A 25,689-nucleotide genomic window follows, 5' to 3' on the forward strand; every position below is an offset into this window, starting at 1 on the left:
GTCGCAGCCACCGCTCTGCGGGGAGCTGACGAGGCAACAGCACTTCCCCAAAGGGCGTTCTCTCAGCCAGCCCATTTGTTAATGGGCCATTTGTGTTTCCTGATGATCACAGGATTCAAGGGCCCTTTCGGTCCAATCCACAGCAAAGCACCAGAAATTTCACGGCAATGCAATGCATCCCCCCATCTTTAAGTCTATTTGGAAGTGAGGACTAAAACAACGGTAATCCTAGCCCCCTGGACGTCCGGCGCATGAGACGCGTCCGGACGCCGAGCCCTTTCCACCGCGTCCTCCCAAACCCACCCGCCCCCCGCGGGAATAGAACTGAACACAGCTCCTCGCTTCCCAAAACCATTGGCCCCACCGTGTGAATAGAACGGAATCCGACCGCCCCCCGCATCACCCCGTTCCCCCATCGCGCCCCCTTGTCCCCAAGAGCATGAAAACACTTCAAGTGCAACATCGCAAACATATGAAAAAACTATGTAGTGCAACATCGGAATATGAATACTGCAGCATCGCAAAAATATGTACTGCAACTTTGAAAAACATGTACTGCAATATCGAAAATTATGTGCTGCAACATCACAAAAACATGTATTGCAACATCGAAAAAACAAGTAATGCAACATCGGAAAATATGTACTGCAACATCGAAAAAATAAGTGCTGCAACATCGAAAATTATATACTGCAACATCGAAAATTATGTGCTATAACATTAAAAAATATGTACTGCAACATCGCAAAAAACGACCATGAAACATGGAAAATGGGACCATTTAGGGAAACATATGTTGCAATAACCCAAAAGTCACATTCCAACATTTGAAAATCATCTGTTGCAACATTCTGAAAACCCCATTGCAAGCTAGAGAAAACAGCAAAAAGACGTACGAAAATAGCGAGGAGATGGGTTCGAGGTACAGGCTGCTCCAGCCCTGTCCCATTACCTTCGAGCTCACCGGAGGTTGGACGGAAGGACCCCAGAGCTCGCTGGAACCCTAGCCACTACCGTGTCCCTCAGATCCAAAGGAGGAGGAGGAGGAGAAGGAGGACAGCTCAGATCCAGAGAAGGAGGAGGCTCAAATCCAGAGAAGGACCACCTACCTCGTTGGAGCCGCCGCCGTCGTCCTCGCCTCCGGTCGGGGGCATGGGAGCTAGGACGCTGGGCAGCGCGGAGTCGCATGGAGCTCGCGAATGGGGAGGGAGGGAGGGAGCGCCGGCGGGCGAGCACGACAACGAGGTGGCGCGCGGCGCGCGGTGTTTCCCAGCGAGCAGCCGGGCGCGGCAGTAGAATGGAGAGGGCACGCGAGCGTTGCGGAGCTCGCGAGAGTGAGAGGTCGAGAGGATAAGGATCGGGAGCGACGTGTGGCAAAAGGGTGGGTTGGCTCAGCGCGGGTGCATCCGTTCCGTCTGGACGCCCGCCATATATCATTATCGCTAAAAGAAAGAGGAACGATAAAATATAGAGCAACTATAAGAGCCTCTTTCCACTCAAAAACAAAAACTATAAGAGCCTCTTTATATTCTTCCTACTAATCGATATGAATAGAGATTTTGGTAAAAAAAAACATCATTCAACAGCTTGTCTAATTAGATCTTTAAATCTAGCCATCCTTTACTATGGATTTCTCGCTAGAAAAAGATGAAGAACAAGTCTAGCTCTCTAGAGTACGTATAAGATATGAAAAACTGATGAGGTTGGAAAGTTATATACTAGAAAACATTTTTTATGCAAATAGCTCTTCAAATAATAAATTAGAGGGTGAGTTTAATAAAGACTCTTGAAGAGGCTCTTAAGCCGTTTTTTGCGAATTACAGTGCGATGCTCTACTCACAACACACACTCACCTTTATGAATGCACACACATAAATCATACGCTTATGTGTATCTTCGAAGACCGGGGCTCTTAATTTGGACATACTACAACTTGTCCTACCAGTTATGAGAAATTTAAAAAAATAATGAAAATTTGGAATCAAGAAAACAAAATTTATTACCTCCGACCACAAATTTAAGAAAAACTAACAAGATGACCTGCACAAATAACGTGGGATGCTAGTGTATTTCATTGTAAAGCATTATATTTTTTAATTTGATAACAATTTTTGAAAAAGGTTTTTATTTTTTTAACTATAATTGTCCGGTCTCGATGGTCTGCAACTATACATCCACTTGTACCAACTCTGTACAACTATGAATTACCAATTTCTTGGCTCAAATGACTCTCGTAACGTTTAATGACTTCCTATGTTCCATTAGACATAACTGAATCCATCTCACTCTATACCACTTTCTTCCAACAGTTAACATCAAAAGAAGAATATGTCTCTTCAATGGTTCTTGGTGTCATCGATAAGGTACACATTTGTCTCTTACTCTTTCGAGTAACTACAATATCCTCCTCCTCAGGATTTTGCACATGAGGTTCCTCGATTTGTTCTAACGGAATAAATAACTCATGGGGTATTATAGGTTCATGACTAGATGTATTCACTTTCAAAAAAAAGTAACATCTCTAGACTCCATTCTAGTATCAACATGCATATCGAGGCCTAGAGCCAAACTAAAACTTTGGACTCCTTTATAAACATGATAATAATAATTCTCAATATGTATATATCTATATAAAATGTTACCATGTATAACATTTCGCTAAAAGCAATATTCGTACCAATTTTTTTCGAAAGGACAGCAAAAGCTTTGCCGCATATTTTATTAGACGATAGAAAAAGGAAAAAGACCGTACAAATTCGTACCAAATAATTATACATATTAAATTGTGTTAAAAGTTTCGTCTAACGTTTCTCAATGCAAAGTCAATGATGATGGTATCAACCTCATCCAATAATTTCTTCTCAATGCATCATGTTGTCAAACCATTTACCCTCTCTTGAGACATTGAAGATCTCAAATGGATCTTCAACAATAGGCACTGTTTGGGGAATGTTAAAGAAAGTTGATGCCATAGTCACATGCATTGTTTCAGCATGCAAACATATATCATGCTAGCAAATGCCCGTGCATTGCTATGGAAAAGCCTTAAAAGAGTATGAAAAAATAGTAGGTCAAAATCAACAGGCAAGCAAACTTTTAACTCAGCTTAGCAACATACTATTCCGAGTCACGTTCCATTAAATAAGCATCAATTTCAGTAACACTATCAAATCAAGTACATGATAATCAATCTAGCCAAAGACTCTCTGTAGTCTTTTGTCTGTGATGCACCGTCGTGAATTCTGACATCTGGAAGCACAAACAAGTCCACATAAAACATTGTATGAAACAAAAAAAAATGACAACATCACATATATCCTAGTTGGATTCGCATTGTTTAGAATTAGCTTGTACGTATAGGATCAGTGATGGAGATTCGTCGATATCCAAACAAGTGTCGCATCAAGTTTGGTAGCCTTGGCTCCAATGGCGTCGTAGCTGTAGCCGTAGTTTCAGTTACATGTGGAGTTGCATCGCTAGTGCGCAGCTTGCAACATCTCCTAATCCCGCGTAGTTCTTCCGCCACTTCCTGCATTGTCGGCCTCTTGACCATCTCATCTGCATTCAAAATAGTACACCTCAGTGCCAACCTCCCCATCTCTTCAAGAGCAGCAGTATCTCGTTCAGCTGTTATATCCTTATCAAACATTGCCTTCCCACTGTTATCCTTTTGGTAAGCCTTGGTAAATTCGACAATAAGTTCATCATTGTTTTTCCTACTAATGAGTGCCAATAAATTACCGCCAAACCTGTACACATCGCTTTCCAGATTCATCAACACAGTCTTATAACGAGATGGGTCACTGTCAAGCACCTTTTCAAGAAGAACGCTGTTAATTACACTGTCACCAGCATTACTTCCACTGTCCATGATAAGCTTAGAAGCCCCTGAAAAATCTGCGAGCTTTGGTACAAAGTTATTATGAAGAAGTACAGTGGATGCTGAAATACTACCATGTCCGATGGTACCGGTTGCTGATGAATGAAGGTATTGTAATGCTTCTGCAGTCTTAATTGCAATCCTCAGACGTAGATCTAGTGGGAGATATTCTTGGCTACCCAGAATGTCCAGTAAACTACCTTTATCAGCATACTCATATATAAAAGCTAGAGTTTCAGCTTCCAAGCAACAACCCAAAAGCTTGATAATATTATTCTTGTCGGCAATTTGAGAAAGGACAATCCCTCCGTTGATGAATGCCTCTTGAGAGTCTGTCACGAAATTTCCGGACCGCCACCACCGTGTTGTCCTCAAGTCTCCCTTTATAAAACTTAGCTGAAATACCTCCACTGAGTATATTTGAGTAATTATCTGTGATTTCCTTTAGTTCCGCCTTTGTGAAACTTCTTACACTGCTGAATTCTGATATAATCTTAACATTGCTAGCATTTCTTTTGAAAAAGCTACCACTCTTCTTAAGCTGTGCTTTCTCTGGCTTGTCTTTTGTGTGCCATGAATGGTGTGATGACAAAATGGATTGCGAAGATGCTTGTTCTTGTCTGCACTTCAGATCTCTTTTAAGCACCCGGAGACGTTTTTCCACATGATTCATTTCAGGGCGATTTTGAATGTCAAGTCTCAGGCACTCCATTGCAAGTTCCACAATTTCTTCAAGAATCTTATGCTGGAACCGGTGGTGACCACCGAGTTCTCGATCTTGGAGCTGGCTTGCAGCCGGCCCGGCTCGTTACGAGCCTGCACTCCCACAGGTCCCAGGTCCACCGGAGCTGACAACATATAAGGCCTTTGGGCCTTACTCAACCCAAAAGATTAGCCTGATAGGTGAGGGTTCTCTCGCCTTATATCGCTACACGATGTGGGACTAAACCCCAACAATCTCCACATCGGGGTACCCCTGCCATATATGTGACGTTCGAGATTTTTTATCGGGTTTAGCTTTTCTGACCATGGGCTCGTGATACCAATTGTTGGAACCGGTGGTGACCACCGAGTTCTCGATCTTAGAGCTGGCTTGCAGCCGGCCCGGCTCGTTACGAGCCTGCGCTCCCACAGGTCCCAGGTCCACCGGAGCTGACAACATATAAGGCTTTTGTGCCTTACTCAACCCAAAAGACTAGCTTGATATGTGAGGGTTCTCCCGCCTTATATGTTGTGCTCCTCCACCATCGCTACACGATGTGGGACTAAACCCCAACATCTTAATACTATTCTTGTTTGCTATTGATGGATCAAATAGTTTCCTCAACCCTTTCCCCTTTGCACATTCAAAAATTCCAATGAGATTCATCTGACCTTGTTTTACTCTTTTCCGAGTTATTAATTCCAGGAGAACTATTCCAAAGCTATAGACATAATTCCTCGGAGTAAGTCGTCCTGTATGCATCAATACAGGATCCATGTAATCTATACTTCCTATTACCTTGCTAGCATATTGAGTGATTCCACCCAAAAGAAGCCTTGACAACCCAAAATCAGAAACTTTGGCTGTAAAATTATCATCTAGAAGTATGTTGGCCGGCTTAATATCACCATGACAAATAAGGCTGTCAATTGATAAATGCATCGAGTGCATGTAGCTCAATGCTTCCACACACCCTATAGCAATACTCAATCTTATATCCAAGGGAATTGCAGTGTCACTGTTGTGCAGTATGTCATCGAGGTTTCCCTTAGGTACATACTCAGTTACCAATGTTAGAGTACTTCCACCCACACAACAGCCTATGAACTTCACCACGTTCTTGTGTCTCATTTGACTATGGATGCTTACTTCTTCCATAAACTCATCCCTCAAATTGTCAGGGATATATCTCTTCACTGCAACTAAATCATAGTGATCATCAAGGACCCCTTTATATACTTCTCCAAATCCTCCCTTCCCGTTAAGTGTGCCATAGTTGTTAGTCATTCCTTCAATCTCATCTTCGGTGAAACACTTAATTTTTTGCCACATAGCACCCATGGATGAGATCCTAGTCATAAACTGAATGTTTGAATCCATGCCAACAACACAGATCCTATAGTACAAAATGACAGTATAGACCCTGCAAGAAAACAATTTATTACATGTCTGAGCAAGGCATTGTAACATTTATTTAAAAATTTCATGTTTTTGTAAAGCACATTTAAAGGACATACATGTCTATTGGAATTTTAGGACCACAGAACACTAACTCAACAACCCATCCTTTTGTACAATCTCCTAAGGTGCCCTTTATAGTATAGGTGCACTTTCCTAAACAAACTCCTATCTAATCTCTTAACCAATCTAATCTCTCTCTGATCTAATCTACTAAGGAGTCCAGCCTAGCCACGGCTTGGGCCTGCTGCCTGGCATGGTCGACGCCTATAAGTGCGTCCAACAAAGGAGTCTAACTCCCTCTCTGTTTGTTTTTCATTTTTTTAATGTGATATCCATATAGGTACAATGCACTCCCTCTGGTTATAGGAACAAATCAATTACGACAATAATACTCCCTCCATCCCAAAATAGTAATAATCACATTTCGTGCAGGGAAAAGTCAAATCTTACAAACTTTGAACAACAATTTGTCAAACTATATACAACTATAAGACATAAAATTTGTATCGATTTTATTCCAAGTGCCCCTGAGATGATATTGATCCTTCAGAAATGACACTATATTGTAAGAGAAATTAGGAGTCAAATCTATTTTGTATGACTTTTTCCTGATCAAAATACACTTATAATTCTGGGAGGGAAGTAGTATATATTTGGTATGGTCATGTATGTAAGATTCAAATGTAAATTTGTGTTGGAAAACTTGCAAATCTCATCAATCTCGAGGATTTTAGGAACACATTATACAAGATATTCATGATCAAAGATATGCATCAAAGACTTTACAAAGTCAAACGTTTATCCAATTTTGATGAACTTATTAATTATTTAATATATGTTTTTTTTAATTTTGATGACACATATCTATAGTTTTTCTCTCTTGGCATAGAACTTCATGTGTCTTCAATATGCATCTAGTTAAAACTACCTTAGCTTAAGTTATGGTGATTCTTGTTGCAGGCTATAAGTTAAGATAGTTTGAATCGAGAGAAAACAAGATTAACATGTTCTTCTAGGACTGATGAGGTATTACTCCCTCCAGGTTCATAAAAGAAGTCATTTTGGACAAGGCTTGGACAAACATTGAGAATATAAATCATGAAGAACCTTTAAGTCGTTGAGTTTAGAAATGTGAAAACCATAAGTATAGATTTGTCTTGAAAAATACTTTCATAGAAATATACATACATCAATTTTAAATAAATATTTTTATAAAAATAATAAGTCAAAATTATATTTTGGAGACCGTTTCACTGTCCAAAGCAACTTCATTTAGGAACCTAGAGGGAGTACCTTATATCTTATAGGAGTTATAGCTGTATTTTCGGACTCCCATAATCGAAAGGTAAAACACCATTACGTGACATGAAAATAATGAAATTACACCAACATCCAAGTAGTGTATAGAAAGCTCCATGATAAGGCAAGGTTACTATGCTGGAAATAAAGCCTAGTCATAAAGAAATACCGTTATTTGGTGAATTGACTTAATGACCTGAATAATATAATGGCTGTGGAATTAATCTTGTGTATGTGTCATAGATTTTAAGAAGAAATAATCAAGGAAACAGACTTCCTAACAGGCAACAACTACCTAAAACAAGACATTACATTCTTGGAGTGGACTGTTAGAGGTGCACCCCAGTCTTCCTACCATTTTGCATCAAGAAGTTGGGACTTTGGGCTGGCATGGTGCCATTGCCATATGATGGCACAGATAGATAGAAAGATAGATGTTTGCATATTCCTTGGGCGTTCCGGCGTCCAGGTTATGGCCTTCTGTTTCTCTCTGTGTACTACCCTGTTACGCTAATGGAACTAGACTAGAAGCTCGTTAGGTCGTCCTGCTTTCTAAAAACATAGGAGTAATCCTTAAGAAACTCCCCCCAAAATTCGAAACTTTCAGAACCCTGCTAATAACACCTCACGCGAATTGGTTTTCTAGCTATCACAACTCGAAAAGCAAGACAGGATGGGAAATTGGGAATGTGCGATGATGGAGAGAATGTTCATACATACCGACAGTTGAGTGATGAACACCGCCGGATGAATTCGCAGCGACGAAGCTTGCCGTCAACGCCGCCCCGGAGGTCTATCCGTCGACGACGGCGACAAGCAGCTTGTAGCTTCAGCGGTGCTTTAAGGAGTCTTCGTTCCTTGGCTTCAGCGCCTCCAGCCTCCAGAACAAGTAAAACACACCCATCTCTATTATTGTCAAGCTGGCATGCAAGTTGCAACCGCAGCTGCAGGAGTTGTTGTCACCAGTTGACTTTGGGCGCCGGTTACGAGAACTGTGTTGATCAAAGTATATGCAGAAATGCAGAATTAGCAACACACCCATCGTCTCTATTATTGTCAAGCTGGCATGCAAGTTGCAACCGCAGCTGCAGGAGTTGTTGTCACCAGTTGACTTTGGGCGCCGGTTACGAGAACTGTGTTGATCAAAGTATATGCAGAAATGCAGAATTAGTTCATGGGTCACCTTGATAGATATGTACGGAGTATCTTGTGATTTTTTAGTGCAGCGCAATGCTCGGAAACCCACGGTGACGGTGACAGTGCAGCACTATATTCCAGTTCCAGCCAGGCCACCGTACCGCCGCTGGAACTAGTACATAGGCCTAAACACTGTACAGAAAATGCAAGCATGCATCCACCGACCCAAACCGCTAGCCAGTTTATATCATCTCCCTTGGAAAAGAAACCTCCGTATCTTTCTCTAATCATCATGGAAGTCCTTTGTCAATTTGTCATGTTCGGTTCGAGACTGAAGAAGTTGAAGGTACAGGGGGACGTGAGAGATCGGGGGAAGAGGGGACCGAGCGATTTCAGAATTTGGAACTCGGTGCGTGGGCCTCAGTGTTTGACACCTAATTCACGTGCTGTCACGGACCTTGGTATTCAGACAAGAATCAATCAACAATAACAACAACTCGAGTTAAGGGAAGTAGGGAATCTGAGGTAAGAGCAAGAACAGGTACAAGACGTTTTAGGACAGAGGAGGAAGACAAGTTCAGTCTTGTTCGGTTTTCATCCCTTCTGCCAGTGTTGTAGCTTCCTTTTGTAAGCCATCTTGGTTGACTTGGGCTGAAAACCCACTTGCTACTCACCCGTTTGTCGAGTATTCTGGCCCAACCAATGCGTGACATTCTCCTCCGCTTAAAATGCGACTTATTTTTTTAACTAGGCAGGAGATTTGTCTTTCAATTAAGAAAAAAAATAGAGTTTCATGTACAATAATGGCTAGCCAAACACATGATGCCTACCAAACAGGACATCCGAATGGTTAACCTACGCACGCGATGCGGTAAAGTAATACCATGAGTAATCGTTGCCAAACATGGCTGCAGAGCAGCCAGCAGCTCTGACTTCCCATGGCAAACCTCATATGACCCACCCTACCAATGCCAGGCAGACGAGCCAGAAGCATGAGGCCGCTACAAGTCATCGTTATCAAGCTCAAACACGTCGCAAGAGCAGCTCCAACTTCCCATCTCAAACCAAAGCCCCATATCCGCCAGCCACCAAACCTCACACGCAGAAACCCCAAGATGTCAACGAAGGAAAGTCCGCCCCATGTTATCGTTGCGGAGCCATATCCTCTGATGCAGTAGCTCCGACTTCACTCTGCAAGACCGACCTCCAAACATCAAGTGGGCGTCGAGAAGCAGGGGCAACCACCAAGGGTGACCTCTATCGAAGCCAAGACAACTTTCCAACAGCGACGCCTTCAGGAAGGGAACGACGCCGAAAGCGCCACCGTCGCTTGTCCAAAAATGGACAAGTTAGGGTTTTCACCCTTGGAAGACAATGCTAGAGGGGAACAATACGACGCCCCAACAAGAGAAGTGCCGCCCACAAGCGTCACCATCTTCAAAGCTTTCGCCCAAGGTTCCCCCCTAGCACAAACTTCGCCCCAAGATGCAGATCACCGCTTGCCTACCACCAGTGTCGTTATCGATGTCCAGCCGCCCCATGGAAGCCCTCTAGAGGGGCATCGATGCCCCAACTACACACGGCAGCCGCACAGTTGTGTCAGCCACCACCCTCTTCAACCGGGCATCCCACAGAACCAGACTTGGCTCTGTCCAGTGCCGGCCCTAGAGGGAGGGCATGGGGTGCGATGGCCAAGGGCCCAGGCGGAGGAGGGGCCTAAGCCCAGTATATAAACCTCCGGTCCTATAGTCCATTAGACATCAACAAACTATTGAGAAGAGAGGCAGAGAACTGGTTAGTCGACAGCCTTGGCTTCTGGCTTTCTTTCCCAATGCCAGTTTTCACCACTGGGCCACGGCGGAGAGTAGGCGAGGAGCTGTGCTGCAGTGCCACACTCTGATCGTAGATCGTGACTCGCGTGTTCGACGCCCGAGTGCCCGACGCACACATGCGGAGTCGAACGAGGCGGCGAGCCGCACCACCGAGAACGGTGCACGACGGCGGCAACCAGGCAGAGCTCCACAACGACGAGTTCGCCAGAGGGCCCTCAAGATCATAGGACCGGTGCTGGCTCTGTCGCACATGCAACAGTGGCGCTACTCCATTGCAGCCCACCACTTGCAGGTCGCAGCCCTCTAGCTGCGCGCCCCATGGCCGCTCGTCGTCGCCGGCACCCTCGCAGCAGCCGTATGCCAGCGCGCGGCCACTGCATGCCATCAGGCCAGTGCCGAGCACCCCACGGCCACGCCCGCTATTGCTGAGCACCACCGCCGCCCCCGCACCCGAGGCCACGGTGGCGCCGCGGAAGCTCCGATCGTGGGGTGACAAGATCCCACCCCCAGGCACCTGATCCGTATCCATGTCCACCGGGTCTGCGCCCCCGGCCACCTGAACCGCACCTTTGGAAACCAGAATTGAGGATGGCACCGGCCGTCCTCGAAAGCACGAGTGCGGAGGATGGGAAGCGAGGTAGTCCTCTGAGCGGCGCGCAGCCGACAAGCCAACGGCCGGCCAAGCAGACGCCCATGCCTCCCTCACACCGGCGATCACCAGCCCGGCACTCCTGGGGTCAGCCACCCGCGCCCCTCGCAGATCCGGGCAAGGATCGAGAAAACTTTGCCACCGCCGTCCTTTGGGAACCGCATGGGCATCCTGGCGGCTGCCTTCAGCGGTGGCGAGGCACAGCTTCGAGGGAGAGGTGCGGCGGAGGCTGGGGCGGATGGAGTGCCGCCCGTGTCGCCCTGTACGGAAAGCGACGCAGGGCCAGGGTGTACTCTGAATAAAAAATGCGGCTTATCCCCAAGCTGCTCTTCATGCTACTGGGATCCTATAGAGCTTGCAATTTTTGTATGTTGAGGATATGCAACTACCTTGACATTGGCTACTATAGGATCGGCTATCTCGATGTCGACAAATACACAACAACACCAGTAGAAGAGTCCCTATCACCGCTATCGTCCATGTCACTCCCGCTATGACTGCGGAAGAGAATATAGGGGGGGGGGGGGGGGGGGGGGGGGGGGGAGAAAGGACAACACTAGAAGGGAAGTAGGGAACGTAGGCACCGCCCTTAGGTGCTAGATTCCTTCAGAGACGCGGTTGATGATGGAGAAGCAGCAAGGGTGGTTTGAAAGACAAGACTTCAAAATCCAATCGCAATCGTCAGCTTCACTCTTGCTACGATTGAGGGGGAACGCCGGAAATAAAGGTATGTAAGGTTATATAAAATAATTGGGGATGGAAACGAACTCTATAGATAAAGATAGAATCCTAGTGAGAATAGAGTCCGATTAGGCCTAGTACACCTTCGAGTCTCTCCCCTGCATACTATATACCCCTTAAGGATCAATGCAGTCAACAATAAATCATTATGGTGTTTATCATATCCAACATTTTCCACAGAGTGGACCACCTGTGATACTAACTTTCCACATAATTTCTGCAAGGCTTCACTCAAGAACGGTTGTAGCCTGTATAAACAGGTTGCTACCCCCCTATAAAAATAATTTTTATAGCTGCGATTGCCTCATTCTTGTGAATTTATCAAACATATACAAATTGCTGAACTACAATTCACGCATATTTCATGCGGGGGAGAAATGAAGTTCTTTTGAGTTCTACTACAAGAGTCAAGAGTTGATAAACACACTTGTGCGTAGGAGAGCACAGCAACCATTGCATTTTATTTGATGCCTCTCCAGGCACAGATTGGACAGAAGAACAGCATTGATCTGCAATATCGAGTATCTATAGAGGTTTCGTCATCCCAAACGCAGAAGGGCACACAGAGTTACACTGAACATATCACATTACAAAACACATGAGAATTGTAAGGTGGGTTCATTCCAAGAGAGGTCCATCCTGCTGACCAAACCGCTCATTCATGCTATTACAGGTTGAGGTTGATGATCTCCTCGGTTCCATTGGTATATAAAGCCGCAATCCCAAATTCTGGGAATAATCAACTTCTGCTGGCATTGCTCCAGATGCGCTCATAAGCATCTTAAAGCTTCCTACCTCGATCTGGTTTGGGGGGCTTGGGTAAATGCGAAAGATGCCTTAGGATGAAATGCCAATATACATGTAGATGTAGCCTCCTGGTCCGTGCTCACCCTACAACATCTCCTGAGCATCCGAAGGTGTTCTGCCACTTCCAACATTTTTGGTCTCTCCTCTGCTTTTGAAAGGGTACACTTCAGTGCCAACCTTCCGATGCCTTCAAGGACAGTGTTATTCCCTTGAACTGTTATTATATCCTTATCAAACATTGCATTCCCACTATGATCTACCTCATAAGCTTTGTTGAACTCGTTGACAATGTCAAGATTCTTCTCATCATACATCTTCTTCCTCGAAATGAGTGATAAGAGAAGAATGCCAAACTCATACACATCTTTCTGGGCTCTTGACAAGACCAATACACAATAATCAATTTGTCTGTCTTTAACAGGAAGTCCCGTTTGCTTGGCAAGCTTCTGTACCCATGAAAAACTTTTGAACTTTGGAGTGAATACACAACGTGGCTTTTGTCCCGGTTGGGAAAGGGCTTTTGTCCCGGTTTCCCAACCGGGACTATGAATCCGAGACTAAAGGTGGGGACCTTTAGTCCCGGTTTGCTACAACCGGGACTAAAGATCCTCCCAGCTTAAAAAAAATAATGTCTCCCACCGCTGCGCCCCGTGAGATTCGAACCCAAGACCTCATGCACTGCCTCGCGCGGAGCTTACCACCCCACCTACACAACACATCTAACAATGGATGTGATGCTTTCCTTTTGAACTAACCCATCGGGGGACCTTTAGTCCCGGTTGGTGTTACCAACCGGGACTAAAGGGTCCTTTAGTCCGGGTTGGTGTTACCAACCGGGACTAAAGGGTGTACCTTTAGTCCGGGTTGGTATTACCAACCGGGACTAAAGGTTGGAGGACTTTTTAGTCCCGGTTGGTGGCTCCAACCGGGAGTAAAGGAACCTTTAGTCCCGGTTGGTATTACCAACCGGGACTAAAGGTCCTTTAGTCCCGGGGACAAAAAATGCCGAGGCTAATACTAAATTGGGACATCGTTCTAAAGTCTGTTCTCTAGTAGTACAAACAAATTGCATGGTTGAACAGAATCATGTGCGGTAATGCCTATTGCTGATGAATGGAGGTATTAATGCTTCTGCAGTCTGAACAGCAATCTTCACACGCAGATATAGTGGGAAATCTTCCTCGCCATTCAGGATGTCATAGAGGCTACATTTACCAGGGCACTCATATACAAAGATTGGAGTATCAGCTTCCAAGCAACAACCTAAAAAAACCATGATATTCTCGTGGGCAACGTGTGACACTTGCATCCATGAGTTGATGACAACCTCGCTTTTCAACTTTCCAAGTTTCGACCAGTACACCGCGCACAGCTGTATTGTCCTCAAGTGTACCTTTGTAGACAGTATTTGGATAAATTTGAAATCTGAATGACCAGTTCTGAGTCAATTTCGTGAGCTCGTCCATCGTAAACATTCTCACATTGCTGAGTTTTTCTAGCATCGCAGAATTGCGAGAACTCCTGAAAGTGCCAAAAGACTTCTTAAACCAGCCTATGTCTTGCCCTCTTCTCAGAACATTCCAATGGGCCCTAAGTCGTATTGCCACATCATTGATTTTTGGACGTTTGTCAATCTCCAATGTCAGGCAGTCCATTGCCAATTTTACTATTTCAATAAGAACCGCCATGTTGCCCACATTTGCTATCTCTGTATCAACTAGCTCCCTCAGCTTACTCCATTTGGTACAATCTCGTCTTGTAAAAGTCCTAATAAGGCTAAAACTCCCATCTCTTACCCTTTTCCTAGCTATAAGTTCAAGGAGAACTATTCCAAAACTATAGACATCGCGCCTTGGGGTAAGACGCCCACTTTGCATATATATAGGATCCATGTTGTTGGGGGAGCCCATACGGAGTATGGGTCAACTCCCCCTCGAAGAGGCCTGATGAAGGAATAATGGCGGAGGCCTAGCCGGCGGAGGCTCTCCCCAAGACGGCGGAGGCCTAGCAGGCGGAGGCTCTCCCCAAGATGGCGGAGGCCCGGCCGGCGGAGGCTCTCCCCAAGACGGCGGAGGCCTCGCCGGCAGAGGCTCTCCCCAAGACGACGGAGGCCCAGCCAGCGGAGGCTCTCCCCATGACGGCGGAGGCCCAGCCGGCGGAGGCTTCCCCCCAAGACGGCGGAGGCCTAGCCAGCGGAGGCTCTCCCCAAGACGGCGGAGGCCCAGCCGGTGGAGGCTTCCCCCCAAGACGGCGGAGGCCTAGCCGGCGGAGGCTCTCCCCAAGATGGCGAGGCCTAGCCAGCGAAAGCTCTTCCCAAGACGGCGGAGGCCTAGTACAAGAATGACGGTGGAGTTTCTCCCTGGGACGGCGGAGGCTCTCCCCGGGACAACGGATGCCTAGTGCAGTGATCATGGCGAAGGTGTTCCCCGAGGCGTCGGAGGCCCACCAAGGTGCGGGACGATCAAGTCAGCAAGGCATATGTGAGGACAGTTGATGGGCCTCCAGTGGGTATCGGCTTAGGCCCAAGGTGAAGACATCGCGAGACGGTGTGATGAGAACACCCCTGAGGTTAGATACTAGGGCTAGAATATTCCTGGATTGTACCGTAGCAGTTGAGGGGCACTGTTGTAAACTCTGTAAAGTGGTAGTTGAGCCCTATAAATAGGGAGCACTTGTAACCGTGCTGGGGGGCTGGTAAATGAATTAATGAAACTCTAGTTCTTGTGAGTCTGTATTTGATCCTCATTCTCTCTTTCAGGCAGTGCCTCTGCCGAAGCTAGAGATCGGAGCCTTGGCCAAAGTCGAAGGCCTCCGCCCCTTTCTTACTCCCACTTTGCCACAGCCTACTGAATCCCTCGTTTAGCGACCTTCTGTCTGGAGCCTCCGACAGAGGATTTTGTCCGACAGGAGTGCGCTGCGTTCAGGGACCTCCGCCCATCTTAGGCGGAGGCCGGCCTCCGCCCATCTCGGACGGAGACCCCGACCTAAGATGAAGGCCTCCGCCCACTTCTCACCCTTGTTAGAAACCGATGTTTCAACAGTGGCGCCCACCGTGCTCAGCACGAAATATTTCAAGAGTTACGAGTTGGAACCATCGAAAACTTTTCTCTGAGTTGACAGTTGGAACTTTGTTCGGTCGCCGACTTAAAAAATCCCCGAAAGACCTCCGGATGTCGAGCCTTCGCACCAAGCCTTTGGCATCCATCTGATAGCCTTCGACAGCCTCGTGGTGTACAGCCCTCGCACAAAGGCTTCAGCCTACTGCAGTCCAGATAAGTCACGAATACATACCCCGATCTGGCCGTCCAAGTAATTATTGTTTCGCCGTTACTCTGCACACACCTACTCTGATTACAGTCATGTTGCACCTAGATGCACTAAAATATGCAATGATTCACTAACCTTTGTCTATGATAGCAAAGCAGCAGAATTATTGTAGGCAAGCTTCCTAGGAAAAGCTCCAACAAGCAACGTCCAAAGCTCAACTATTGCTCTGGCGTCAGCTCCGGAGCTACAGTAACCGTCAGGTGCACAAGTCTTTTGGTTGAGCAAATGCAGGGCCTCCGACCTCCGACGTCAGTCTTCCGACGGTCCTCGCGATCGTCCTGCCACCCACGCGGAGGCTGCGCCCTTCGCCGCGGACTCATGAACAACTCCGGCCCTGATCTGCTACTCGCTCCACAGGCTGCCCGGGTGATGCTGGCAAGGTGGTCGCCTTCCGGCGGTCTGCTCCAGCGTCATCCGCGCGGAGACTGAATCCCGATCCAGCCGGACAAAGTTGCCTTCGGCACAGGTGCAGGTTATCATTATTGAATGGTAAAGCCAGCTCATGCAAGCGATGCTCCTGATTTTGGCGAAGGTGATCTGGTCTCCCGAAGCTGCTCGTTTGAACCAGATCATTTCTTATTTGTATTATCCCACCAATGGATTGGTGCTCACGAAGGCTCTGGCAAAGTCTCACTCCTGATCCTGAGCGAAGACCTCTTGAATCTCATGACCTCATGCAAAGCTGGACTAGAGCACATACTTATTCTGAGCTATGGAGTTTGATGTAATTCATCAATTTTCCATCTGAGCTCAAATCTCCATGGGAGGCTATCACCTTCACTCTCGTACTTTCATTGGAAGCTAGTTGCTGCTGAACCAAGAATTTCCATCAATCGGGGTTGAATTCAGTTTTTCCATCAGCTTGGAAGTGAAGCTATTATGTGAGAGCTGGAGCCTCTATCACTCGGTCAGAGTCCGAACCTTCATCACTCTGTCAAGACTGCTGGAATTCTCTTCAATCTGTAATGTTGGAGCCGGACCTCCGTCGATTCATTGCCGCTGGAACCTTCGCAGTTGTTTGCCAAGGCTCTTTCGGTTTTTCTGGTGCTTTCAGAAGTTATGGGGAAATGGAATTTCTCACCATGATGAGCCTTCGTCATTATCCTGGTTTCTTTGGAAGCCTTCAGAAAGTTTCACTGGAATTTTTCTTCAAGGCCATCGCCACATCACCTTAAGCCTCCGGCAGCTTTTTCTATAAAAAATATATATCACGAGCGTATATCTCAACCTCTGTGTGAGAAATTTCTTCTCTGTGCTAGCTAACCAGCAGGAACACAAGCTAGCTTCTATTTGGATTGAGCAAATTCAGGAGTCATCTACGCTCTCTCTCCCATCCTGGAGCATGGCCAGGGCAAGACGTGGGCACGTGGACCTGACAGCAACTCGACGCGGCCGTCGTCCTTAGCGTCTATGCCGGCCAGAACGCAAGCCCAAAGGCTGGCATCGCATCGCCCAAGAAGCCGTCGACACAACCAAAAAGAACCAGTACACGAAGGCTTCGGCCCAGCGACCTCCGCGCGGGCGCGGAGGCTGTATCCTTCGCCACAACTCCGGAACAACTCCAGCCACGTCAAGAAGTGAAGGGGGCCAACTGATTTTATCCGCAGCTACCGGCCCAGCATGTTGGCAACGAAGGACTTGACCTCCGACGCAAACCGCAGCTAAGTAACTTGGCCACCCATCTAAACTCTTCTGCAAAAGTTGTATGTTACATTTACGTGGGACTCAAGCCCTTTACCTTCCGATCTCATAACATAATCCAGTATGCATGCAAATTTAAATAACATAATCATTATTGCTGTTTATCGAAACCACACGGCGAAGGCCAAAGAATTTTTCGAACACATGTACCTTCGTATATGATATATTTCATCCATTTATCTATACGCTAACCTCCGGCCATGGTTTAGGTTGCTTATCTTTTCGCAACTTCGAATTCTTGAACTACAACACCAAATGTATCAAAATAGTATAAGAGAATACTTTTCATCAGCTTATAATCCTAGCAAAATTCGCCCTTGTCATTTATTTTTACACATTCTTGGTCTAACCTTTGCCTCTCGAGGCAAATTTCGTAAACCAACCTTCATGTACAACTTGTCACCAATGTGACCAAAAAAGTTGTTGCAGCCTTCGCCAAATCAAAAGCATGGCCTGAGTGGCTATACATGCTTGGCCCAGGCCCGGCTAAACTTAAAATAATTTTTAACTTTTGTCGAATCTTTTTTTTACTAACATGCAGGTCACCAGCACTGTAAGTATCTCTTACCATCCCAACCTAACCCCTCACATAGAGCACATTTGTCTTGCTGTATGAACGTTTCCACCATCTCAAAATACATTAGGGTACATTAGTTAGTAGTCCCCATAAAACTCAGCCTTCGATCAGAGCAGCCTCCATCATCAGTTAGTGGGCAACCTTCGATCAGTTAGCAGCCTCCGTCATCAGTCAGTGGTCAGCCTTCGATCAGAGCAGCCTCCGTCATTAGTCAGTGGGCAGCCTTCGATCAGAGCAGCCTCCGTCATCAGTCAGTGGGCAGCCTTCGATCAGTCAGCAGCCTCTGTCATCAGTCAGTGGGCAGCCTTCGATCAGTCAGCAGCCTCTGTCATCAGTCATTGGGCAGCCTTCGATCAGAGCAGCCCTCGTCATCAGTCAGTGGGCAGCCTTCGATCAGTCAGCTGCCTCCGTCATCAGTCAGTGGGCAGCCTTCGATCAGAACAGCCTCCGTCATCAGTCAGTGGGCAGCCTTCGATCAGTGCAGCCTCCGTCATCAGTCAGTGGGCAGCCTTCGATCAGTCAGCAGCCTCCGTCATCGGTCAGTGATCAGCCTTCGATCAGTTAACAACCTTCGTCAGTCTTTGGCCTTCGTCAGTTTGGGCCTTCGACAGTCATGGTCTTCATGAGTTAGTGGACTTCACCTATTATTGGTTTTTAGCAACCTCCATCAGTCATAGGCCTTCGACAGTTAGCAAACTTTGTCAGTCAGTGGCCTTCGTCAGTTAGTTGGTTTCCATCAGCATTACACCTTCGGTAGTGACTAAACCTTTGAGCCCTCTAACACTAACACTTTCCCTCATTTTTGCAGGTGGCGTTGTTCAATCTCTTCCTTAAAGTATTTATAACATATTAATATGCATCAACCTAATGTTATTTTGTCTAACCTTCGTAAGGAACTGATTACTTATATATTCAATAATAGTTACGTCCATACCCGTGCAGGTCCTCAAATGGCAGCCTTCGCAAGCTATCTGAACTATAACCCTCTCATATAATGCAGAGCTTATCTTTTATTCAAACTTTATCATCATTTTTGCAGGATGCATAATAACTTTACACCTTTTAAATATTTTTGCGCAAATGCTATCATTCTCATCATCGCATACATATATTGTGTAAGTACATTGCAATGCATGGCCCGGGCCACCCGGAAGAAGTCCCGAGAATACACGGGCGCCATGACTCTATGCATCAAAATCCTGGAAGAAGTCCTGAAACAACACGGGCACCAGGTCACGAAGCTAAGGCTGTCGTGCTGAGACATCAAAATCCTGGAAAAAGTCCTGAAACAACACGGGCACCAGGTCACGAAGCTAAGGCTATCGTGCTGAGACATCAAATCCTGGACGAAGTCCTAAACCAACACGGGCACCAGGTCACGGAGCTAAGGCTCTCGTGCTACCTTCACGTATCATATAAATGACTAACCATCTTTTGCAGCTAGTGGGAAAGCCAGTGCCTTTCCGGGTGTCGAAAGACTTGCAAAGCAAGTCGATATTCGACGAAGCTATAATGCCAAACCTAAGTCCCTAAAAATGCAGGAGATCAACTTAGTTGCATTTTTACGACTTCTCCGGCCTTCGACATGCGGCGTCGGTGTCTATGTAGGCATCGCCTTCACCAAGCTCTTCGGCATGAGGGGCTCCGCAACCATCTTCGGTAACTTCACCAACATCGCCTCCGCCAAAAACACCTTTTGGCCTTCGCCAAGCAGCTTTGCAGGAGGACCTTCGGCAAAACCATGATAACTAGCCTCCGCCAACGCGACGGCATGAGGGGCTTCATCGACACCTTCATCGTGTACAACAACATCGCCTCTGTCAAACAACTTTTGCAATATGGCTCAAGAACCTCCGTCGACACCTTCGACACCAAGTTCTACAACACCTTCGTCGACGTCTACATCGGCAAACTTGGTTCGGAACACCTACTTCCACTACTACAACTGCGTTGCCTACACCAAGCATCACTAAGGACCTGGTCACGAGCACTAGCCAAGAGGGGCTAGGGAAGCACGCGGACCAGCTTCTCTGGGGCATCAAGTCTTTTTGCCTGGTGCTCGTGAGCAACGGTTTGAAGGCCTCACAACAACCTTCTACCTCGACTACTATGACTACGTCGACTACACCAATCGTGGCTAAAAACTCGGCCATAAATGCCAGCCAAGAGGGGCTAGGGGAGTGCACCGGAGGACCAACCACTCAGGAGCATGAGGCCTTTTGTCTAGCGCTCGTGAACGAAGATTTATTTGAAGGCCTCCACCCAAAGAAGGATCAGAGATGAAGACCTCCGCCCGAAGAAAAGTTGAAGGCCTCCACCCAAAGAAGGATCGGAGACGAAGACCTTCGCCTAAAGAAAAGACGAAGGCCTCCACCCATAGAAGGATCGGAGACGAAGACCTCCGCCTGAAGAAAAGACGAAGGCCTCCACCCAAAGAAGGATCGGAGACGAAGACCTCTGCCGGAAGAAAAGACGAAGACCTCCGCCCAAAGAAGGATCGGAGATGAAGACCTCCGCCCAAAGAAAAGTCGAAGGCCTACGGAGGCCAGCACGCCAAGACGATACCAGACTCGGAGGTAAAGACCTCAGAGATGAACACCTGCGAAGGCTTTGGAAGCAAAGGCCTGCGCATCATGAAGGCACTAGAGGCGAAGACCCCAGAGATGAAGACCTAGGGAGGCCTCGGAGGCGGAGACCCGCACGCCGAGATGACACCAATGGCAGAAGACCCGAAGGTGAAGACCTCTGCACCGAGAAGAGACACAGACGAAGGCTCATACAATCGGGCCTTGGAGACACACCTGCGCGCCAAAAAGACATCAGAAGCAAAGGCCTCAAGGATACAGACCTACGCATCATGAAGGTCCTAGAAATGAAGACCAGAGCACTGAGCGAAGCCGATGAACCATGCTATAGAAGCAGCAGAAGGAGCCGAAGGCCATAGATGAAGAAATCTGGAAGATAAAGGCACCCAGAGCTGAAAGCCTAAGGAATTAGTGCATGTATAGGTTAGAGTCATGCGCGTGCTCTTTTCTCCATGCCCTTTTTTCCCACAGGGTTTTTGGGATGGAGTTTTTAGCGAGGCGTGCATGAACGGGTTGCGGAGGGCAATCCTCGCAACCAAGATCTGGGTTGTATAGTGCCTCTTCTTGTATGAACATCTACCAGGTCATGTAGTACCGTCCATAACCTAGTAGCTAAGGGGCTACTGTTGGGGGAGCCCATACGAAGTATGGGTCAACTCCCCCTCGAAGAGGCCTGATGAAGGAATAATGGCGGAGGCCTAGCCAGCGGAGGCTCTCCCCAAGACGGCGGAGGCCTAGCAGGCGGAGGCTCTCCCCAAGACGGCGGAGGCCCAGCCGGCAGTGGCTTCCCCCCAAGACGGCAGAGGCCTAGCCGGCGGAGGCTCTCCCCAAGATGGCGAGGGCTAGCCAGCGGAGGCTCTCCCCAAGACGGCGGAGGCCCAGCCGGCGGAGGCTTCCCCCCAAGACGGCGGAGGCCTAGCCGGCGGAGGCTCTCCCCAAGACGGCGAGGCCTAGCCAGCGAAAGCTCTTCCCAAGACGGCGGAGGCCTAGTACAATAATGACGGTGGAGTTTCTCCCTGGAACGGCGGAGGCTCTCCCCGGGACAACGGATGCCTAGTGCAGTGATCATGGCGAAGGTGTTCCCCGAGGCGTCGGAGGCCCACCAAGGTGCGGGATGATCAAGTCAGCAAGGCATACGTGAGGACAGTTGATGGGCCTCCAGTGGGTGTCGGCTTAGGCCCAAGGTGAAGACATCGCGAGACGGTGTGATGAGAACACCCCTGAGGTTAGATACTAGGGTTAGAATATTCCTGGAATGTACCGTAGCAGTTGAGGGGCACTGTTGTAAACTCTGTAAAGTGGTAGTTGAGCCCTATAAATAGGGAGCACTTATAACCGTGCTGGGGGGGGGGGCTGGTAAATGAATTAATGAAACCCTAGTTCTTGTGAGTCTGTATTTGATCCTTATTCTCTCTTTCAGGCAGTGCCTCTGCCGAAGCTAGAGACCGGAGCCTCGGCCAAAGTCGAAGGCCTCCGCCCCTTTCTTACTCCCACTTTGCCACAGCCTACTGAATCCCTCGTTTAGCGACCTTCTGTGTGGAGCCTCCGACAGAGGATTTTGTCCGACAGGAGTGCGCTGCGTTCAGGGACCTCCGCCCATCTTAGGCGGAGGCCGGCCTCCGCCCATCTCGGGCGGAGACCCCGACCTAAGACGAAGGCCTCCGCCCACTTCTCACCCTTGTTAGAAACCGATGTTTCAACACATGTAATCCAAACTGCCTTTCACATGACTAGTGTATTTAGTGATGCCACCTGAAAGAAGCCTTGACAGTCCGAAATCTGATACTTTTGCTCTAAGATTGGCATCTAAAAGTATGTTGGCGGGCTTAATATCACCATGACAAACAAGGTTATCACTTGATAAATGTTGGAATGCATATAGCTCAAAGCTTCTGCACAGCCTATAGCAATACCCAATATTGTGTCCAAAGTGAAAGAATATCCAATTCTGTGAAGGATGTCCTCAAGGTTTCCTCTGGGAATGTACTCAGATACCATTGTTAGTGTAGTTTCCCCAATACAGTAGCCAATGAGCTTTACTACGTTCTTATGCTTCATTTGACTATGGATACTCACTTCTTCCATAAACTCTTTTGTCAAATTGCTACGGATATATCTCTTCACTGCAACTAACTCATCGTTGTCATCTAAGAGCCCTCTCTAGACTTCTCCGAAACCACCTTTCCCGATGGCAGTGCTATAATTTCTAGTCATTCTTTTGATCTCATCTTCTGTGAAAATCTTAATGTCATGATTGACGTCTACTTTTTGCTTAAACTTATCATTGCATTGCCTGGGATTTGCAGCCATAATTCTGTTTTCTGCAGGTTCTTTTCCACGCGAACAGTACAGATTCCACAGCCTTGAGCGACCCTTACACTGCAAAAGTAAAAAAAGAACGGAAAATTAATGTTAGGATTCGTTTGGATAGGTGGAACTGATCTGTTTCTCAAGGGAATCGTAAGAATCACCAACAAACGAAATTTTCACTGAAGGATTTGGAGCCTGAAGGTTTCGCTGTTCTTCCTTCGTTTGAGTTTGAAAGCACTGAAAGCTGGTTTCTGTTAGAATCTGGCTGGCTTGCACCAGGGTTTACAATTTCGGCGAAATATCGCCGAAATTTCCGAAATATCACCTTTTTCGCTGAGGTCCGAATTTTTTTTTGTATCGGTCAAAAATTTTCGGTTAAATTCATCTTTCACTCTAAAATTACACCAAACCACACTAAAATGTCCCTCCATATCATCTAGTCTTATCAAAGCCCTAAATTTCTTCAAATTTATTTAATTTTCTCACTCACACATTGGACGGCACTAGTATATGCAGCTCGCCCACCGTCAGCACACTGTATTACTGCGGCTCTACTTCTGTGATATATTATGTTATTTCGTCGATGTTATATAAATTTATGATGGATGATGGATTATAGAGTTTTTCTAGTGAAATGATGCCAAATTTGTTTAAAACTCAATTTAAATTTATTTAAATTTGAACCGATATTTCTGAAATTTCCGAAATTTCGTATTTATCGCTGGGGACCGAAATTTTTTTCTTACCGGTATTGTAAACCCTGGCTTGCACAGGTGAGCAGTAGCTTCACTCTCTCTCACACACACTACACTGGGGGCTGGATAGAAGGTAGGGGAAGAGAGGGGGAGCACAGAACACACACGCACAAGCATCAGCAAGTGCTGCTGAACTGAACTGCTAATTTCATTACCATAGCTGCATATATATACGCAGAGGTAGCTAGTGAAGGTGGACTGCTGTAGCAGTCAAGTCTACTGTCCTACTTGGCTTCTAAGCCTTGCTAGAAAATTGCTCTGCAGTTGCAAGGGAATTGAACTGCAGTAGCAAGGAAACTTAGATCTGCAATTGCTTGCAGACTTCTCTTACAGTTTGTACCCATTCTGTCTTCCCTTTGCAATCGTGATTGTACATTTTTAGTTAGTCCTTTTAAGTACAACAAGTTAAAATGGGTTGTCTTTAAGTTATTTTTTCCCACAAAAATTCTTAACTTTTAAGCATATTTGAATTTATATGATTTTTTTTATAAAAAACATATTATTGGAAATCAGAATTATGCCTACCAGCCAAACGATCTCGTAAAGTAATTCTGATTCACTATCTAAAATGTTTCTTGAAAGAATGTGGATTCAAAACGTTTCTAAGAATCTAGATCTCCACCAAATGCATATAAGACTGGTTTTTGAAACATTTTTCAAGTAGCATTAAATTTCATTTACTCAATTTTTTATTTTCGTAGAGCACGTTTTACTTTGTTTAAGAGTTGCTTTTCACTCTTTCCTATATTCTGTGTGTGTTACGATGAATGTGTGTTGTCAGGGTTTTTTTTTCATAAGTTCAATAGTCAGATAACAAAAGGACATGGTATGACGCTTGCCATACCTTCAATCCGCATAGCTATTGGCTGCAACTACTCATTAAAAAAAGCCCACCACATCGTAAGATAGAGGATGAGGAAACAAGTTGTTATTTGGACTAGTGGATCTAATGGGCTTCAATATGTCTCTCTACCTATGGTCTCACCTATCATCGATCGTGAAAGTTGCGATCCAAGAGGCGTGCAGCGACCATGGCGCCGAGTGGCACACGAGCTGTCACCTTGTTGCTGTTTGTCACAGACCTTGATGTCGAGACAAGAATACTCAACAATAAGACCCAAGATTTACTCAATTCAAGGTACAATTAGAGAGGAATTAGATAGGGAACAACAAGAATGGGAGATAGGCAGGGTCCTAGGACAGAGGAGGAAGATGAGCTTGGTTTCCAGTTCTCCCTTGTTACCCCTTGTTCTCATGCTGACTGGATGTTTTATGCACCTTGCTCCTATCCCGACAAAGGGCCTCCGAAACAAGCCCATAAGTTCAGCCCAGTAGCCTAGCATTGAGGCCCATGACATTCCTCCCTCCTTAAAAATTAGCTTGACCCCAAGCCGACATCTAATACTCCATGACATTGACAAGAAGACCATATACATCACATTGTAGGATCAATCTTATCTGACACCAAATCCCGCCATGTTAGATTTGTATATGTCATTGTTCTTAGAACAAGTTAAGCAAGCACAACACTGAGATCTGAAGAAATTGCTCTAGTGCAAACTACCATGGATTGCACATATGTATCGTGTTTCCATATCCCGACTAGTTGAGAGCACAAGTTCCATGCAGCAAGCTCCCAGCATACTCAATAACTTGCTGCAAGATAGCTTGCCATACGATGTTGCTATGGGAAATGATATAGCCAAGCACTTGTATAAAATTTTGGTCGGGCCATAATTCCTCTCGACCAACTAAGTCTGATGCATGCACAACCACATAAATATCAAGCAATTCAGGCCACAGGTTCCTGATCTCAAAATAGTCCTCACGCTTGACCATCTCTTCAATGGCACTATTCTATAAAATGCATTGATACACAATGCACTAGAGTAACCTTTGCAAATATGGAGCCCTTTTGCACTAAG

At 46.4% G+C, this 25,689-nt stretch overlaps 2 pseudogenes; both read right to left on the bottom strand.

The window, feature by feature from the left end:
* Window positions 1-3,343: 3,343 nt before the first annotated feature.
* LOC136486140 (uncharacterized) lies at window positions 3,344-8,141 on the bottom strand (annotated as a pseudogene).
* A 2,082-nt stretch (window positions 8,142-10,223) lies between these two features.
* Window positions 10,224-23,793, bottom strand: LOC136489185 (uncharacterized; annotated as a pseudogene).
* Window positions 23,794-25,689: the final 1,896 nt, after the last annotated feature.

This window comes from Miscanthus floridulus, chromosome 10 (genome assembly GCF_019320115.1).
Source record: "Miscanthus floridulus cultivar M001 chromosome 10, ASM1932011v1, whole genome shotgun sequence".
NCBI lineage: Eukaryota > Viridiplantae > Streptophyta > Magnoliopsida > Poales > Poaceae > Miscanthus > Miscanthus floridulus.